General features: G+C 46.3%; 2 pseudogenes; one reads left to right on the forward strand and one right to left on the reverse strand.

The window, feature by feature from the left end:
* Positions 1-2,831: 2,831 nt before the first annotated feature.
* Positions 2,832-4,673, forward strand: LOC110302373 (isocitrate dehydrogenase [NAD] subunit gamma 1, mitochondrial-like; annotated as a pseudogene).
* Positions 4,674-6,002: 1,329 nt separating this feature from the next.
* Positions 6,003-10,691, reverse strand: LOC110302374 (large ribosomal subunit protein uL6-like; annotated as a pseudogene).
* Positions 10,692-13,847: the final 3,156 nt, after the last annotated feature.

Raw genomic sequence — 13,847 nt, forward strand, 5'->3', positions numbered from 1 at the left:
GTTTACATGGCAGAATTCTACCGTCTCCTCAGAGTCTCCTCAGAACACTTTGACACCCTGGTAAATGGACACTAGCTTCTACACCTCGCTCCCCTCCACTGTGTCATCTCCACTGATCTGCACAGGCAGAAGGAGGGAGTGATGCCCTTAGAGTCAGCCCACAAAGACGATGACATGACACCCTTTCATTTTCTGATGTAGATTATCCCTCCTGTGATGCCAGTGTTATAGTGGCTAACACATTTGAATAGTAAAGACCCTTATTGTGTCATGTGTTAACTCATGAAGAAGAGGACCTAGAAAGTTACCAGCTCAGGCCTGATTCAGGAAGGCATAGACAATGCCAGCCCCAGGGGCACAGTGGGCTGGGGGTCTTTTCTTCCTTAGTGCTCAGTTATCTACAGAGAGTTTGTCTTTTCATGTGAGTGTCTCCTCAGCTTTCTTCTACAGAGGCCTTCTATCCTTTAGCATGTTTCCCCACAGTCAATGTAACAAATAAAGATATGAAAATATTGCCGGGCGTGGTGGCGCACGCCTTTAATCCCAGCACTCGGGAGGCAGAGGCAGGTGGATTTCTGAGTTCGAGGCCAGCCTGGTCTACAAAGTGAGCTCCAGGACAGCCAGGGCTATACAGAGAAACCCTGTCTCGTAAAAACCAAAAAAAAAAAAAAAAAAAAAAAAAAAAGAAAATATTAAGGAGCTGAGATCTTGAAATATGAGCCTCAGTGAAGATATTGGGGACATGGAGGCACCCCCTTAGAAGGTATTAATCTCCCAAGAGCTGGTTGTTATGAAAATTCTTTGCCATGTTACGGCATAGCTTAGGGAACCCTGACTTTAAGGCCTGACAGAAAGGGTTGCCTGACTTGGCCATTGACTCAGAGAACATGTGGAAAATAAATACTTAATTTCTTTTCCAAGAACCCAGCTTCAGGTCTTTTGGGAAAGCAAGACATAATACATGAATATGGAGTCTTTTTATGTTTTGGTTTTTTTTGAGACAGGGTTTCTCTCTGTAGCCCTGGCTGTCCTGGAACTCACTTTGTAGACCAGGCTGGCCTCAAACTCAGAAATACACCTGCCTCTGCCTCCCAAGTGCTGGGATTAAAGGTGTGCGCCACCACCACCCGGCATATGCAGTCTTTGACTTGACAAACTGCTGTTTTGATTTGTTTTGGTTTGTTTGAAGACAGGGCCTCATTATGTAGCCTTGGCTGCCATGAAACTTGATATGGCTGGCCTCCGACTTATAGAGATCCCCCTGACTGTGCCTCCTCACAAGCTAGGATTAAAAGGTGTGCACACTCACAACCATCTATAAATGGGAATCTGATGCCCTCTGCTGGCAGGCAGCTGTACATGCAGACAGCATTCATATACATTAAATAAGTAAATAAATCTAAAAAACAAAATTAATCTGAGCATGGTAGTGCACACCTTTAAAAACAAAAGAGAGAAAGATATAAAGAAAAGGGGAGGCAAGAGGAAAGGAAGGAAGGAAGGAAAGAAGGAAGGAAGGAAGGAAAGAAGGAAGGAAGGAGAAAGGTGTCACACCCAGAAGCTTAGCCACTTATGCCTGTCCATCATAGTTACCGAAGACCTGATTGGGTGGGCAAAGCAAAGACCTATGCAAACAAACTCAATATAATCTGGACCTCACATTGTTTCCTTATCTCTAAACTGTAGCTCCAATCAAAAAAGAGGAGATCAGTACATACTCTGGAATGGCTTTCATTTCTCTTCTTCTTTTTTTTTTTTTTTTTAAGATTTTTCTTTGTAATGATTTATTTACTTATTTTTGTTTGTATTGATGGTTTATCTTCATGTATGTCTGTGTGGGTGATGGATCCCCTGGAACAGGAGTTACAGACAGTTGCGAGCTGCCGTGTGGGTGCTGGGAATTGAACCTGGGTCCTCTGGAAGTGTGAGCCATCTCTCTAGCCCCTTAGAATCACTTCCTTATGACACTCATTAGATACAGTTGTGTAAATACTGGTTGTCTTGTATTCTCTTACTATGGCTTGAGCCTCCTGCTAGAAGTGAAGACTAGGAGTTTATTCTTTTTAAGGTAGATTTTTCCAAGTAATTATTATGGTCATGAGCCTACAGCCCCTGCACAGAGCTGCAGTCTCTGAAGCTGGGTCAGAATTGGTGCATTCCAGAATAGACCTGGAAGAATTCAAAGCGACAGAGATCGCAAACCTTGTCGTGACTACCACCACAGTCCTAAACCCAAGAACCTGTGTTCACCTCCCTGTTCACAGGTTGAGTGGAACAAAATCCATGTGATTCTGTTTACAGCACAGATTCAAAAATTGACTCTAAGGAGCAAAAGTATAGCCGAGAGTGAAATGACTACTCTTCTAGATGTGACTCATCCCGGGTGAACAGGTGTCGTGCTCATCCAACCACATCACCACAAGAACACAGAATCACACGGTTCAGTTTACTAAGGGCTCTAACCACTATCTGGGTATTGATCTGTGCTCATCCATATATTGGGAATATGCTAGAAAGGTAAGCTAGACTCTGTGACACCATGTTCTTCCTCTCAATGAGGTCTCAGTGTTGGCTGGTAAGTGTGTGTGTCTTGGGAATCAAAGCAGTCAATCAACAGATTTATGTAGTCAGCCAGGAGGAGCATCACGATTTCAGAAGAGCCTTCTGCATCCGCTGGTGTCCACATGTTCAGGCCTTAGCTATGGGGTTCTAGTTAAGAGGAGGTAGGGCAAGATAGGGATGTAGGTCAGTTACTTTAGTGGTTCCCCACTATGCCCAAAGCTCCGCCCTTTGTGCCTCAGGATGGCATTAAACTGCCTGTGGAACTTTTCGTCATGGTGCTGAAGGTGGCGATAGCTGCTGGCGGTGCTGCAAAGGCAAGGCTCAAGCCAACTCTCCTCTGCGGTCCTTGGGAGGTTCTGGCTGCCCATGTGGCCTCCTGAAGGAGCATTTCCTCGCCTCCATCTGCTAAGTATGGTGGGCGGCATACAGTGACTATGATCCCAGGGGATGGCATCGGCCCAGAGCTCATGTTGCATGTTAAGTCTGTATTCAGGCATGTGTTCCAGTGGACTTTGAAGAGGTGCATGTAAGCTCCATCCAACGCTGATGAGGAGGACATCCGCAACGCCATCATGGCCATCCGCCGGAACCTTGTGGCCCTCAAGGGCAACATCGAAACAAATCATAACCTGCCACCATCCCACAGATCCCGAAACAACATCCTTCGCACCAGCCTAGACCTCTATGCCAACGTCATCCACTGTAAGAGCCTGCCAGGAGTGGTGACCCGGCACAAGGACATAGACATCCTCATTGTACGGGAAAACACAGAAGGCGAGTACAGCAGCCTGGAGCATGAGAGCGTAGCAGGAGTGGTGGAGAGCTTGAAGATTATCACCAAAGCCAAGTCCCTGCGCATTGCTGAATATGCTTCAAGCTGGCCCAGGAGAGTGGGTGTAAGAAAGTGACGGCTGTGCACAAGGCCAACATCATGAAACTGGGTGATGGACTCTTCCTCCATTGCTGCAGGGAAGTAGCAGCCCACTACCCTCAGATCACCTTTGACAGCACGATTGTAGACAACACAACAACGCAGCTGGTATCCCGGCCTCAGCAGTTTGATGTCATGGTGATGCCTAATCTCTATGGTAACATTGTCAACAACGTCTGTGCAGGGCTAGTGGGAGGCCCAGGCCTTGTGGCTGGGGCCAACTATGGCCATGTGTATGCAGTATTCGAGACAGCTACAAGGAACACAGGCAAAAGTATTGCCAGTAAGAACATTGCTAACCCGACTGCCACACTGCTAGCAAGTTGCATGATGCTAGACCACCTCAAGCTCCACTCCTATGCCACTTCCATCCGCAAAGCTGTCTTAGCATCCATGGACAATGAAAATATGCATACCCCAGATATTGTGAAGGAAGGTAAAATATTGTAGCTTGTGAGTTGTTTAAGAGCCCACTGCCCAGGCCTGGGACTGGGAACAAAGCAGAACAGCCCCCAGGCCTGCCAGGGCAGGGCTGTTGTTAAGGCATTCCTAAGAACATCTTAACTGTGAAGATGAAAAGAATTCAAGGAAGCAGGCAAGGCTATCTTGTCTGAGTCCCCACCATCTGGCCGGAACCTCTCCTCTGTCTATTGCCCCTTGGCGCCAGGTAAAAGTCATACATCTACTGGTTGCTATGTGAACAAAGATAAGCCCCCAGCCCACAGGAACAAAGTCCTGTTGCTCTGTAATCCTTCTGTTAATGTTTGAATAAGCCAATAGTGTGTCGCTATGCTGAATTCCACACCCCTAAGCCCCTTACTCCATAAAAACTCCTAGCTTTTGAGCCTCGTGGCCGGCATCCGTTATCTCCTGTGTGAGATGCATGTCGGACCGGAGCTCCGTAATTAAACGTCCTCATGTAATTACAGCAAGAGATGGTCCTTCGTGATTTTTTGGGTGCACGCCGAATCGGGAATGGGGTGGGGGTTTCCCCACTAGGTCTAACAATTGGAGGCCAGGGCACCACATCCCAAGCCATCCAGGACATCATTCGTCATATCCGCATCATTAATGGACGGGCTGTGGAGGCTTAGCTATCCCTACAGTTTTGCTCAGCCTGTCTGTACGACTCCCTTCTCACTTTAGCACTCCAGCTAGCTTGGGGGACAGGATCCAGAATAAAGCCACTCTGTTCCAGATTTTAAAAAAACAAAACAAACAAACAAACAAACAAAAAACAATCAACTGCCTGTGGAGGCACAGAGTTATAATTTCAGCCTTTAGGAAGTTGATGTGTGAAGACCATAAGTTTAAGGTCATCCTTGTCTATATACTGAGTTTATGTGCAGCCTAATTTAATGGTCTCTTAAAAACTCTCTCCAGGAGCTGGCGAAATGGCTCAGTGAGTAAGAGCACTGACTGCTCTTCTGAAGGTCCTAAGTTCAAGTCCCAGCAACCACATGGTGGTTTACAACCATCTGTAATGGGATCGGGTGCCCTCTTCTGGTATATCTGAAGTCAGCTACAGTGTACTTATGTATAATAATAAATAAATCTTTGAAAAAAAAAAAACTCTCTCCAAAAAAGGGAGGAGTTAGAGTCCTGGCTACCATGGATAGCAGAGTTGGTAGAGATGTCTCAGAGGTGAACAAAAGAGGAGGGAAGATGCTCTTTCAGGGCTAGTGCAGCCACTTCCTCCCCTTAGTCAGGCTAATGCCCCTAAGCCTAGGCATTTCCTGTAGCCAACCGACACCCAGATGCAGCATGTAGAGGCACACCCCATTAATTAACCAAAGAACCTGGCCTCTTTTCCTGCCAGTTCCTCTTGAAGGCTTATTCGTTGTTCATCTGATGGAAATTTTCATTGTGTGAAATTAAAATGACTTGGATACTCTCCCATTACTTGGGGCATGCAGGTTCTAGTCTCCTCCCAGTATGGCGGTCAGAAACACTCGAGAAAGAGACAGTTGGCCACGGAAAGATACAGTGGAGGAAGTCCAACCTTTTGTAGTAACCAGCATCTCTCAAATAACTTGATTTGGAGGCAGCTCCCATTTTTGAACAGGGATGGAAGCAGAGCGCTTCTCATGCAAATTACTTCTGTCGTGTAATTTGCTCACAGTGACAGGAAAGTAAGATAGATAGGTTGATAGATATCTCCTCAGATGAAAAGGAAGAGGGACAGACACCAAAGTAGTGAATGGGTTACCATATGTTCTGCATGCAATATACAAATGGTACTGTGTTCAGGCAAAGATGGAAAGTAAGCAACCGTTCTGTACTGGCCTGGAGTCATCCAAACACCCACTCTAGACTCCCTCACTGACTGCTGTGTCTCAAAGCTGAGCATTTACTAGACATCATAGAACAGTTCTCAAGTGACCAACCTTTTTCTTCTTTTCTTTTTTCTTTTTTTTTCTCAATATATAAATCTTTTATTCTCCCAAAAGAGCCCAAATTGTACTTGTGGTCAGGATCTCATTTCTGGAGTCAGGAAACCGAGGCCTCCTCACTCGTCAGCCTGCTGCACGGTTCCCTTCTCAGATACATAGATGCCATCCAAAAACTTCCCGAGATCCTTGTTTTTAACTGCTATGGCTTGCTGAATCTGAAACAAGTTCAGCATGATTTCCTTCAAGGATTACCTCATCCTTCAGGGCTTGAGAGACAGAACAAGCAACACCTGTCCTCATCCAAACCCTGCGGATGGATTTTTCACCCAAGAAATTTCGGATTTCAACCAAAGACCCATTCTCCTGGATTACGACGTTGATGGGGAAGTGAGCATACACAGACCGCATCTTGTATCGGAAGCCCAGTGTGACACCCTTGATCATGTTCTGAACATGACTGCAGACGGTCCTGACGGTGGCCAGTTCCTTTCTGTTACCCCACCATTTGTCAACCTGGAGCCTTTTCTTTTTCTTTCCAAGAAGACTCAGCTCCACATTGATGTGATTGAAGTCCCTCGGCAGAGTCCCCCTGGGGCCCTTCACAATGACTATGCGCCCCTTCAGAGTGACGTTGACGTTTTCAGAATGACGACAGTCTAATTGCTGAGAATGGTCTTTATCCTCCCAGGAGATGGGGCAAACCTTTTTTTTTTTTTAATTTATTTATTTTAAGTATACGCATACACTGTAGCTGTTTTCGGACACACCAGAAGAGGCCATCAGATCACATTACAGGTGGTTGTGAGCCACCATGTAGTTGCTGGGATTTGAACTCAGGACCCATGTTCTCATGTGCAGTTCCATTACTCTTCTGTTGAATCCACACGCATTTACACCTCACCACAGCAGTCCATGGAATGTGTGTCCAGTGGAAAGGGAGCTGCTTTCTTCCGACTTCCTTCCAGGTATCACCCAAGTTGGTGACTGGGAAGTTATCAGCATAAAGGCTAATGAGGAAGTTCCAGGTAGGTAGAGCATCCTCATTTTGGACCCTGGCAGAGGATCCCAGGTACACTCAGGCCACACCTTCTTCTTGGGTGGATGAAGGAATAGGAAAGGTCTCTGTGAGGACAAAGAGATGGGTGTGCAGGTTTGGGCTCACTTCCTTCAACTGCATAGTGATTGTGCTGTGGTTGGAGCGGTTTTGCTTCTAGCTGGAACACCAAGATGATCTTTGCCAGAATACCCACTTCTTCCTGCCTCTGCTACTGCCAAACCTACAAGCCTTTGATTACTTGGTTATTGTCGGTAGTAACTCTCCTTGGGACTGTGCCCACGGAGGGTTGTGCTCGTCTGGGCTTCTTGACACCCAGGGCACAGTTCTCTCAGGGAACTGACACAAACCTGGAGGGGAAAAAAAAGTTCTTACAGCAGATCCTCCCCTACTTTCTCCTTACAGCAAGCACCTTCATGGTCTTCTCTCCCCTGCTTAGTCCCATTTGGGTGGGTGATCCCAGGGTGGAGGGCAGACTGCCTGCTTAGTTGGGCTCACGCAGGAGATTCAGTGTCCTATGAAGTCTATGATCCAGAGGGAAGATGAACTGATCTGGTGTGGTTCCTTGTGGCATCAGGCACTGTAGGGAGGGATGCGGAGCTACTCTCTATCCTGACTTCCTTGTAGAAGAGAAGCAAGTAGAGGAATGGGAACTACAAAGTGCTAACAATCTGGTAGGTAATTGCATTCCAGGCCTGTTCTGTCCGGTTGTACCTTCCACTTTGGGATATGCTCAGTGTGTAGGTAAGGACAAAGGCAGAGGGGAGGTACTTGACTGTGAGCTCCTTTGCATCCTGTGTTCTGCACCCTGGGCTGACTTGCAGGGTTCACGAGGGAAGGGAAGGAAGAAGCCCAAAGTCTATCTTGTAGCCTATGGGATCTAGTGTATGAGGGTATGAGGAGGTATCTAGACTCTTTGGCCCCATCTCAGGCCAGTTATTCAAAACCACTTTGCATGTTCTTAAACATAAGGGCATGGACATGGGTTGTGGTTTTCTTTTGTTTTGTTTAAGATTTATTTATTTTATATATGTAAGTACATTGTTGCTGTCTTCAGACACCAGAAGAGGGTGTCAGATCCCATTACAGATGGTTGTGAGCCACCATGTGGTTGCTGGGAATTGAACTCAGGACCTTTGGAAGAGCAGTCAGTGTTCTTAACCACTGAGCCATCTCTCCAACCCCAGGGCATGGTGTTTTTTGTTTGTTTGGTTGGTTTTTTTTAATGTCTTCTATGATCTGTCTCACGTTGGTCTAACAACCATGTCTGAACCTTTCTCTTTCTCTCTCTCTCTCTCTCTCTCTCTCTCTCTCTCTCTCTCTCTCTCTTTCTTTCTTGTGGTTTTTCGAGACAGGGTTTCTCTGTGTAGCCCTAGCTGTCCTCGAACTCACTTTGTAGACCAGGCTGGCCTCGAACTCAGAAATTCGCCTGCCTCTGCCTCCCAAGTGCTGGGATTAAAGGCGTGTGCCACCACACCCGGCTTGAACCCTACTTTCTTGACCTATCTTATTGCATCACCATTTCCGGTCTGTCTGTGGTCTGTTTCTCCTCTAACCATTCTGAGGCTTTTGTGTTACAGGATAGTTCAGACAACTCACCTTTTGGGGAGGCGGGGTGGGGGGAACGGACATGAGTTTATAATCTAAGAAGTCTGTTTCTCCCAAATGCCTCTTCCCTGGAGCTTTTCAGAATGGCAAGGGCCTATGCTTGCCGCATTGTGTCTCCTCTCTTGCATTCACCTCACTGTGCAGCTGAGTTTAGGCCTACTGTTCATAGGCTATATTTGTAGATCTAACACATCGACTCTGCCGTCTGTAAACTCAGAAGCTTGTGCTTCTCAGTAGTGTGTCCCACAGAGACCCAGGAGCCATGCACACCCTGAACCTTCCAGTCATATTACCTGACTACCCTTTACCCAACAGCCTCTTCACCCTGCTCCTCCTACTCCTGGCCCTCTCTGTTGGTTGTAATCTATGGAGGGCTAGAGGTCTCATTTGCCTGCTACCCTGTTCCTGGTCCTGAATCCTGGGTAGGACTATCTAGAGGAGTTTACCTAATGTGATTCCTCAGCCTCAGTCCTGAGTGTTCTAGGTCTCTGCGTACATACACGTACCTACCTGTGAGTTATCACCTTCCCCATGAAAACGGCCCTACTCTCTCTATCACACAGGCACAGCATCAAGGGTAATGTTAATCAATATAACTCTTAGAGACAACGTAACCAGAAGAATGGGCAGTTGAATCTTCATTGGTCATGTGATTCAGTCCCTTTACTTGGGTGGCAATTGAAAGACTGCTGCTGCTGCTGTTGCTGCTGCTGCTGCTGCTGCTGAGCTGCTGAGAAGCGAGGAGAGCTGAAAGGAGGAGGAGCTTAGAGACCAGAGTCAGTTCGATGTCCTCTCCCTGGGGTGAGACACCGCATAGATAAAGAAGAAACAGTACAATCAAATACCACGGGAAAAGTTTCCTAAACCCTGATGATAGCAAGGTGGAAGTGGGAAGGAATCCCTTACCTGGATGGTCAACTTGGTCCTTTCAAGAAATCACCAACATGGTGACATATTTGAACAAAAATACCTCTCTAACTTGACTCTTTCCCTGCTTTGCCCCAGCCCTGAATTCTGTGTATGTGGCCCCTAGTATAGAGCCATCCTGCATATGAGAAGAGATCTGTAAGAAAAGGTGAGTGGAGACAGTACCTGCCCACATAAGGCCACTTCAACTGCCTCAGTTACTTTTCTACCGCTGTGATGAAACACCATGACCAAGGTAAATTATACAAGAGTTCACTGGGGCTCACCCATGCAGAGGGTGAGTCCGTGGCCATCACAGCAGACAGTATGGCAGGAGGCAGGCAGACATGGCACCAGGACACTAGCTAAAGATTCAGATATTAACCAGAAGGCAGGAAGCAGAGAGAACTAACTGGGAATGAACCTAGTCTTTTGGAACCTCAAAGCTTGCCCCCAGCGACACATCTCCTCGAAGAAGGAAAAACTTCCTAACCCTTTTCAAATAGTTTCACCATCTGGAGACCAAGGATTCAAATCTATCATCTTATAGGGACTATTCTCGTTCAAAATTCATCTGTGATGGTTTGTATATGCTTAGCTTGGGGAGGGACACTATTTGGAGGTGTGGCCTTGTTGGAGTAGGTGTGTCACTGTGGGCGTGGGCTTTAAGACTCTCATCCTAGCTGCCTGGAAGCCAGTATTCTGCTAGCAACCTTCAGATGAAGATGTAGAACTCTCAGCTCCTCCTGCACCATGCCTGCCTGGATGCTGCCATGTTCCTGCCTTGATGATACTGGACTTAACCTCTGAACCTGTAAGCCAGCCCCAATTAAATGTTGTCCTTTATAAGACTTGCCTTGGTCATAATGTCTGCTCACAGCAGTAAAACCCTAACTAAGACATCACCATTCTTGGCTTTAGCCCTTTTTATTTGCACTTCCATTTCATCTGCACCTGGGAAGCCTCATCCACACTCATCCCCCTAGGACCACCAATTAACCAAGAGGACCTAGTCCAGCAGGTGCAGCAAGAACTAAGAGGCTCTGGTAGCTGCAGTCCAGCCCATAGTGTAGTGAGTACTCTGTTTCTGGTAAGTTCCCATCTCATCTTCCCTCTGTGATGGTTGGGAGCCCTTGCCATCATCTGTGACCCTCCCTAGTGACCAAAGCTTGGTTGGGAGGCTCCAGCCTCACCTATTGTCCCAGTACAGACTAGGTACCTACCAACACTCCTGCATGGCCAATAACCCTAGTACACTGAGAGTAAGACATAAGCCCCACAATCTGTCCCACCAATGAGATCAGCATGCCTATTAGGTTTTCTTCCTACCCATCATTGTACAGGCAAAGACTGCAAATATATGAAGCCACGGTCCTGGCCAAGATCTCTATTGAGTCCATCACACAAGCAGACTCTGGGTCCTCCTCCAACCTGGTGGAGACTTCACTCCTATGCGGTGCCAGTGCAACCTACTGCAAGGATTAGGGCTGCCTACCCACAAAGCTTCAGCTATACACATTGGCTTGGTAATATAGGCATATTATTATACTGGGGAGATTATAGCCGGAAATATTGCTTCAGCAAACTCTTCATAGGGCTCCTGTGGCCCTGATAAGGACTGCAGCCACGGAAGTTACAATTCCCTCTGCTTGAGCCAATGTAGATCATGTGCCAGAATGGTTCATCCCTGTCTATCACTTTGGGAAGGCAAGAGCAAATCTAAAAATCATGGGTACAAGCCGGGTGTGGTGGTGCAAGCCTTTAATCCCAGCACTTGGGAAGCAGAGACAGGTGAATTTCTGAGTTCGAGGCCAGCCTGGTCTACAGAGTGAGTTCCAGGACAGCCAGGGCTACACAGAGAAACCCTGTCTCGAAAAACCAAAAAAACAAAAAACAAAAAACAAAACCAAAAAAAAAAAAAAAAACCCAAAACAAACAAACAAACAAAAAACCAAAATCATGGGTACAAAAGATGGTGAAGAATTCCATGCTAAAAGCATGGAAATGTTTTCAATTAAATCATTGCAGGAAAAAAAAATCCCTAAATGAGGGGAAAGTGACACCAATCTAGATAAAGAGCCATAGAACACCAACAGAAAAGATGAGAGCAGAAAAGAATGTCCCATCAGGCTATCTTTAGTAAAGTGTCATGGTTCAGTGGACCAAAGCACTTCCCACCCATGCTTGACACCTGCGTTTGATCCCCAGAACCTACAGGGAAGGACACTAGTTATTCCTAAAAGTTGCCCTCTGATCTCCACATGCCCACTAGGACATGCACATAGCCACACACACACACCATATGCCCAGAATTTTACACTCACACACACACACACACACACACACACACACACACACACACACACCCCTCGATACAAGAAAGTCTTCTAATGAATTTCAATGTCCCTTCTGGATAAATATTCTGAAAAAAAAAAAAAACTTGATAAAGGGACAGGAGAGACGCCTAGCACTAAGAGCACCACCCTGCTTGCTCTTCTTGTAGACAGGGTTTAATAGTCATGAATCTACATGGTGATTCACAAGTCCAACTCCTCTGTCCACCACAGCAACAGAGGGATGGGCAGCTCCAAGCCATGGCAGTCTGGTGCAAATGGGATTTGAGTATGCAACTAAGCTGCCGCTGAGTCTTGACAGCCTTGGGAGCTTTTCAGAGAACCTGGTCCCTGAGCATCCTTGAAGGAAAGAAGCAAAAGGTGGGTGAGGCAAAAGATGACACACACGTGCACCTGTATGTGTATTTGTGTGTGTGCGCGTGCACATGTCCGTGTACACTTACTTCACTTCTACCTTCCATCCAGAGGTAACCCCTCCGAGAACACCGGAGCAAAGTAGAAGTGAGTGTAAACTTTCCGCCTGAGAAAAGAAACCGCCTTCGAAGGCTCTGTAGGTTAGAGTTGAGTGGTTCCCTCCCCCCACTTTTTTTAGTCTTCATCCTTTGCACTATCTGGAGGGAGAAAGTAGGAGGTGGATGACCCCAAAGCCTCTCAGTCTGAAGGACTCTCTCCTTGCTTAGTGAAAACCCACCGCGTCATGGATTGAATTAGTACAGGGTGATTCTTAATTTCTTTTTCCAAAAAAGGTTTAGTGATACAGATCTGGAAGAGAAAGTGCATTTGTTTTGTGAAAAGTACAGAAAAGCAGGAAAGCTGTTACACGACTTTCTCCCTCTCTTCTCCTCTCCTTCCTAGGAGTCTTCATGATTTCCAATTTACCCAGCAGCTTTCCCCTCATGACGGTGGACAGCATCCCTATCATTTCTCCAGAGCAGTACATTGGTTATAGTAGAAGAGACTAAACTAAGAGGCCATTGCTTAAAATCCAGTTCCCCAAACAGCTCAGTATCTGTGGCGGGCAAATTTGGCCTTCTCAGAGGAGGTAGAATATAATGCTTTCTGCTTCTAGTTTCTGGAAAAGGTTCGTTACCCAATGCTAATACCAGACAAAGGCATTGCAAGAAAGCTGCTAAACAAAACCTCTCATGAACATCCAGGCCCAACAAACATCCAGTGACGTTAGCACATCAAAACCAGCAGTCACTTCTGAAGGCGGTTACCCACCCACTTCAGGGTCTGCATGGACATTTAAGATTTGCTCTACTTCTGGCTTCTCCTGGCTCCCCCGTGTTCACACCCCCATTCTATGCTGTTTGTATTACTTTAAATCCTCAAGCACAGTCAAGACATGTTTTGTGATTGGCTTATTTTTTATTTTGCTCGATGTTTCTGTGTAAGTCCAAGATGCTTTGATAGTTTGGTGCTTTATTCACATTCCCCCAGAGAGTATTGTATCAAGAGATACTGTTGCTACATCTGTGTGTCATGAAATTCATCTATAAGACCAGCACTTGAGTGCCCACTCCCAGGCAGGAGAATTAAGGCTACCTTCAAAGATATTAGTATACATAGTATTATATAATATAATTTGATGTAATTTATTTAACCCAGGATAGACCCAACCTTTCAGTTTTTCCTCAGTGTCTCCTACAAGACATTCAGTGCTAAGATTCTGAGTGTCCTCTGTTTGATGGATGGTTGACCTGTGATCTAGTCTGACAATTCGAGGATCCCAATCCCAGCAAAGGATCTGGAGCTTAGGCCAAGCCTGGAGGAGTGTGTCCAGCTCCAAAATCCTTGCAAAGCTGGGTGTGCTTCAGGCAGTGCTATTTTTTTTTTTTTAACTTTAGGTATTGGGGAGTGTAGATAGAGTATCCTGCGCTTCGGCAAGCGCTTTCATCGAGTTATTTCAAGATAGAATCTTAAAGTAATTGTCACGCAGACCCTCCTGCCCCAGATCTCAAGCCTGCACATTAGCCCGTCATGAACCTGAATTTCGAGGCACGGTTGGGATCGTTTCCGTGGCACCGAGACGCGCT

The sequence above is a fragment of the Mus caroli genome, unplaced genomic scaffold (genome assembly GCF_978045245.1).
Source record: "Mus caroli unplaced genomic scaffold, Mus_caroli_1 scaffold_11, whole genome shotgun sequence".
NCBI classification, from domain to species: domain Eukaryota; kingdom Metazoa; phylum Chordata; class Mammalia; order Rodentia; family Muridae; genus Mus; species Mus caroli.